We start from the raw sequence: 6775 nt of genomic DNA, 5'->3' as shown, positions 1-6775 counted from the left end.
CAAAACAAAACCAAACAAATCAGTTTAATATTTAGATTTACTTTACAAAGTCACCGAGGGATTAGATCAAATACATACTGTACAGCTCTATACAGAACCAACTTTTAAGACTTTTTGTACAGTCAAGTGAGAGATTGATGTCAGAGCTGCTTGAGTTATTTTTCCATGTGTGAGCAGGGATAGTGAGATTGTAGAAGCGATGGAATGTGATAGAAGAGAAATGAGTAATCAAAGAACTGCTGCTGTAGCAGAGCTGTGTTGCCGACATTCAGGGGTAGATATATCAAATGGGCAGTTCATTACTTCAAGTGCTTTGGCTCCTAGCAGAGAGGCAGCAGACATATACTGAGCTATTAATTATACCCTGAGAATCTGCACGGGAGGAGGAATATCCACATGCTGTACTTTTTGTGCACACAGGCATGTAGATGTCTCTGTGTGAAGGAAAGGAGGGATTTAATTACGGCTGACAGTGTGCATGCGTTTATGACGTTAAACCGATTGTAAGATCAATAAAGACAATACACATATTGTATGAAGCAGAGGATGGTGCACACCACACCAGGTGTGTGATTACAGTCAGATGATCAATGTATGCACGGTGATAACCGTGTGAAGTCATTTCCTGTTCAAATTATGTGCTGCATGGAGTTTATGAACGAAAAGTAAATAACTGAAAAGAAAAGGAGACACTGTTTGACAAACATGAAGTCAGGAATACAAACTTGGTTTAATGTAACCAGTCAAACATCTCCTATTAGCATCAGTCAGAGTGAGTAACAGTGATTGTGGGGGTGGACAACATCCCTGTTTCCAGCTTTATAACCACACCCACTCCCCCATCTGTTTACTTACAAGGGATAGTTGACCCAAAATCGAAATCGAATCATCATTTATTCACCGTCGTGTCATTCAAACCTGTATAAGACTTTTTCTTCTGTGAAGCACAAAAGAAGATATTTTGAGAAATGTCTCAGTGGTTTTGTGTCCATACCGTGGATGGCAATGGGGGTCAATGTTGTTTGGTAACCAACGTAGAGATATCTTCTTTTGTGTCGAAGAAAGAAAGTCATACAGGTTTAAAATGACATGATGGTAAACGATTCACTTAGTTAAAGAATATAGAGTCAAATAATTTTTGGTGACCTATGCCTTTAATAGCACATGACAGTGTCCTGTCAATCTCAATATTTACAGTGTTATCCAAATATTTAAAATAAGCACACACACACTCGCACGCACGCACACACATGTTGGGTTTCCATGTTTTATGGGGTCATTCCATAGACGCAATGGATTTTATACTGTACATCATATTCCCTACCCCTAAACCTAACAATCACACAAAACGTTCTGCTCTTTCAGATTTTCAAAAAAGTTAATTCTGTATCATTTATAAGCTTGTTTCCTCATGGGGACCAAAAAATGTCCCCACAAGGACAAGTATTTTGGATATTGCCATCTTTGTGGGGACATTTTGTCCCCATACCATAGGGTTTACCCTTCCCACACATACACACACACACACACACACACACACACACACACACAAAGAAAGGTCTGATCTGTATAAAGCACTCATTGTGAAGCATTGCTTTCATTGAGAAAGACTATATTATGTCTTATATATATTATATATATATATATATATATATATATATACTGTATATGCGGCATGTATTTGATTAGATTAATGTTTAAAAAAATGTTAGTCAAAAGCATGCAGAATTCTCTATATCCAAAGAAACTTACAGTATGACCACATTAGCAGTTACATTTGAAGAACATAATATAGACATGATCCATCAGACATACTCTGCTGACTGTGTGTACTGTATGTGTGAGTGTATGTCTGTGTGTTATGTTCTGCAGATAATTCACAGGAAGCCATTTCTTACATTTACAGGCTTGTAAAATTGATTCTAATTTGTCATCATCCAATTTTCTTTTTCATTGCCACAGATTAACTGACAGCTTCAGCTGTATCACACTGGAATACAATCAATCTCTCAGACTCGAGAAGGATAATAAAGTGCATTCGGAAATGTATGTCCATATATATATATTTTTCATTGTGACATCAAGCATATTATTCAGAACTATTTTAATCTGTTAAGAAGACCTCAGAGGTATTTTTCCATCTCATTTAATACACTACTAAATTCAGAACAGAATTCTAAATGGAGATCATCACATATGATCATTCATATGCTGGAAGACTGTTTATAGTTCACTTTTTTAGCTGATGGAAAAGCTTGTTAAAATGTCAATATTTGCGAGGGCTTGACCAGTTCAAAAAGGTCCCAATGGGTCCACAGACTGATAGTATTAGAAATTAAGCATTGTAACAATGTCCCTGACAAAGGAACGATGTCACACGGAAACTGGAATAGGGTGAATGAATTTAATATAAAAAGTGAACTCAGGAACAAACAGGGTAATCCAATGGGTAACAAATCTTCCACGGAAACATACGTACATACATTACATTAATACCAGACAAAGAACCAAGGGCAAGTGAGAATACATAGTGTCCAGGTAATGGGGTGCAGGTGCAAAAGTCAATGAGAGGGACTCGTGAGGGAACATGGGAAAAGGACATCCTGGGGCAAAAACGGGGAAAACATACTAAGGGACCGACGGAGTGTTACAAGTATCTGTAGATCCTACGTGATTACAATACAATTTCAATGACTTGTCAGCTAGACATGTGGGCAGGTTACATTGATTATGATCTGAGGAAAACTTCAGGAAAAATAATAAATGGTATGTTATGCATGGATCCCAACCAGTTTTGGGAAACATACCACATAATGTGTGAGAAATGTAATGCTCTATTTGGCCCATTGATGGGGTGAAATATCTTCTACCTTTTCTTAATATTAAACAGTGTTAATGAATTAGTCCTGTCAGCTTGAAACATCCTATAATGATATTCAAAATCTTTAGTGTATAAGGATGTTCTAGAAGACCTTCCAAGGTATTTTACAGCATTTCATTTTCAAAGTCAAATGCAGCATGCACAGTGTTCTGTATGCTGGTGGTCAATATGAATGTGAAGTGCCATTCTGAGGGTTAACATGAGGCTATGGGGTATTCTAATACAGCCAGTAAAAATTTTACAAGTTACTTGCATTCAGAGAGATCATTTATCTTTAGTGAAATGGTGACAGAATCGCTTCATGGAGACAGTTAGTGTTGTAAGTGCTTTTTTTACAAGGACGGAGGTCAAGGACAATGAAAAGAACATACTGCACTTGGACCTGCTCCTTTGTCATAAAAGAGACAGCAATCCTATGAACAAATTAAATACTTTAAAGGGACATATAACTGCAGATAACAAAAGAAGATATTTTGAAGAATGTTGGTAACCAAACAACAATGCCCTCATTGACTTCCATTGTATGGACACAAAACCACTGAGACATTTCTCAAAATATCTTCTTATATGCTGCACAGAGAAAACGAGAAAAAGTCATATACTGTACAGGTTTTGAATGACACGAGGGTGAATAAATGATGACATTTGTTTTTACCTTTCTCTTCAACCCTAATAACAGAGGAATAATTCAACCAAAGGATCCTACTGTATAAGATCTGTCATTTGTTCATAAAGTATGTTGATGCAGAGATTCCATTATGAATTCATAATATGAAACAAAACGACAGCATATTTAATGATGACTATAATCATCATCCTTTTAGAACATTTTAGAAAACTCTGAAGTTCAGGTGCTTCAGTAGTTTAGTACTCCAAAGGAAGAAAATCAGACAATATTATAGGACAATAATTTAGACTGAATTGTAATTAAATTGTCAATTACGGAGTCTTATGATATAAAACATTGACAGGGTACAGTATAATTATAAAACACAATTTAAACCAAAACCTCAGTTCCCGGGTTGATGATGATCCTGCAAGTCCAGTAAATGGAGAAGGAAATCATTTAATGAGGAAATAGATTTACAGAGCAAAAGTCTCTTCTGAGAATTGGAGTCAGTTGAACCCTATATGAACTACGGAATTTAAAATGATAAGATATTATTTTATCCTTAATCATGGCCAGTAGCTCTAAATAATATTAAATAGTTCAGTCAAAAATAAAGCTGCTAAGATGTATTTAACAGTATACCTTTACAACTATGTGTAAAAAAAGGAAACCTAGTCTGTGTCACATATAGAACAAAAGACTTGGAGTAAATACTGCATTACTCAGATTTCTTGGCAGTGATTTAATAGTTAAATTTTAGTGACCTTTTTTGTCTTGTAGCTTGACAAACATGGTTCATTATGAGCTGTTATTGTGTGCAAAAAAATCACTTTAAATTTCTACGTTTCAAAAATAACAGCATATGTTTAGAATAATGTGATGGTGAGTAAATAAGGACAAAATTTTTATTGAAGGATTTTGGTTATCCTCAGTGCAAATGTGCATAAATTACACTAGAGACGTTAATGTGTGCTGCACATTTCTATCACTTTAGATCTTGACTCCATTTTGAACTTATTGATCTCATTAAGGGATGATGTTAAAGCTTGGCATTGAGACAAAGTTAGGTCAGGTAACATCCTTCGGTTGAGTCATATTGTGTTTGATGGTTCCTGCCACTTTGTCTTGCCAATCTGGAGGTGAATTACCCGTCTGTTTGTTTAACTCTTGGAAGGTGTCCAGTCTTGAAATGTGTCTGCCTTCAACAAGAGTAAAAAATCCCATTGTATCATGGTTGTTAAGCAATTTGATAAACGATAGTTGGTCAAACAGGTGTTTTTCTGGTGAAACCATTGTGAGTGATTTCTTTACAATTTTGTGACTGAGTCTGTGTGCTCTTTGTTTAATTCATAACAGGTAAACCACAGAAATACCTTATAAAGTGTTTCGGGTCGTGCTTCCCCTTTGTGAGGTATGGAGTGAGATCTTGCTGTTCCACAGAGAAAGTGAAATTGGATTTGTTATGCACTCTCAAGCCTCCAGAACACCAGCTGCTTCCTGCTTCGAGTCGCCGTGGTAACCCCTCCTTCTACCCATCTCCAGTGAGCGTACCAGCCATATGTTCCTGTCCACTTTTTACTATGTAAATTTTACTTGTATTATTTTCTGTAGCCATGAAAATTCACAGAAAAATAGAAAGCAGACAAATAGGGGTGGGTGGTGGGGGATTACATGTTCCATCCATTTTTGTAGCACAATACTTTATTCCTGGTAAAAGCAAAAGGCTCAGAAGTGTCAATTCATAAAACCAACAGGGCACAAAATGCTCTCTGTATATTACATTTGGATACAGAACATTCTATCGAGTTCTCTTTATGATGCACTTAGTATTAAATGTATGATAATAGACTGATTATGTAGATAAAGTATTTGGAAAATACTGTATCCATCCTTAATACGTAAAACATTATCCATACACATTGTGGATAAATGTCCAGTAAAACCATTTTATTTATTTTGTACCTTTAATAATGTAAAAATTAACACATAACTATATAACAGTGTATAAAACAAACAATATAATTTTACTCATTTTACACTGTAAAATAATTGTCCAAAGAATTTTAGCTGAATAGTAAGAATGTACAGACAAATACTTCGCAGATATTACACAAATAGAAATGATTATAAATGATCTAGTTGCTTTCCATTACCGTGTTTTGGCCCCTAAAATGTGATCTTATGAAAAAGGGTTGAGAGAAGTCATAGGTCAAGGGAGCAGATGCACACAGCATGCAGTTCATCAGAAACCCTTACTCCTGAAAGCAGAGAGGAGATACAGAACACATGTCAATTTCTAATCAGAGTCCAGCAGTCTCCAGAGAGCATCATGCTCTCTCAACTCACCATGCAACAGCACTGGCAGCAAGACACGGTCAGCAACAGGAAGAGATCGAGACTGGAGATATGCAGTAGTCGTGTGTGTGGAAGAGAGGATGAGAGAGAGAGAGAAATGTGAAATACCATAATTATACGTTTCAGACTCAAAAAGTACAACAAACGTACAGCTTAGTTGAAAGCTAGCCTTGTACTTAAATCATTTTCAAGAGGTTACGTATCTGTATGTTTGGACTCTGTTTTCATGTCTTTTGTTGTGACATTGGCTAGAGAGTATTTTGAGAGTTGGAGTGGCTTATTTTGGTAAAAGATTACGAAGACAAATATTTTTGCAAAATCACCCACCAAAAATAATTAATGTTTTACACACAATATGAAAATAAAGTTACAATTTGATGTTATTTGAAAACAAAGAAGAAACGTAATTTTACAGATTTTTTCTGTTATCTTTTTCACAGATTTTCCATGTATAATGTAAAAAAACTGTATAACAGAATTTTATTTTTGAAATAAATAAGACCGGGGAAAACACATAATTTTACAGGGAAAACTGATATTTTACGGTTTATTTACGGGCGCCCCAGAAAAAAAAAATCTCAAATTTACAATAAAAAGGTGGAACATGTAATTTTACAGGAAAATTCCAGTTTATTCCTGGCCCCCCAGCTGCCAGAAAAGTTTTTTACGGGATTGATTTACAGTCAACATTTTACTTCGTCAGCGAAACACACTACCCTGATCGGCAGGTGGAGAGGTTTTATATGAAGCCTATAGTTCTCTGGCACCATCTCTGTACTTTCTTCTAATTTCTTTCTCCTTCCCATTCTTTCTCTGTATCTCTCTCTGGTCTGTTTTACAATACACTCTGCACTCCATAACTCTTGTTAGTCCTGACTAAGCCCTTCCCACACCTCTCCTCTTTTAGGAAAGCTCCATCCTTGCCCGTG

The sequence above is a fragment of the Triplophysa rosa genome, linkage group LG12 (assembly GCF_024868665.1).
Source record: "Triplophysa rosa linkage group LG12, Trosa_1v2, whole genome shotgun sequence".
Taxonomy (NCBI): domain Eukaryota; kingdom Metazoa; phylum Chordata; class Actinopteri; order Cypriniformes; family Nemacheilidae; genus Triplophysa; species Triplophysa rosa.
The sequence above is the reverse complement of the archived record's forward strand: the minus strand, read 5'-3'. Positions refer to the sequence as shown.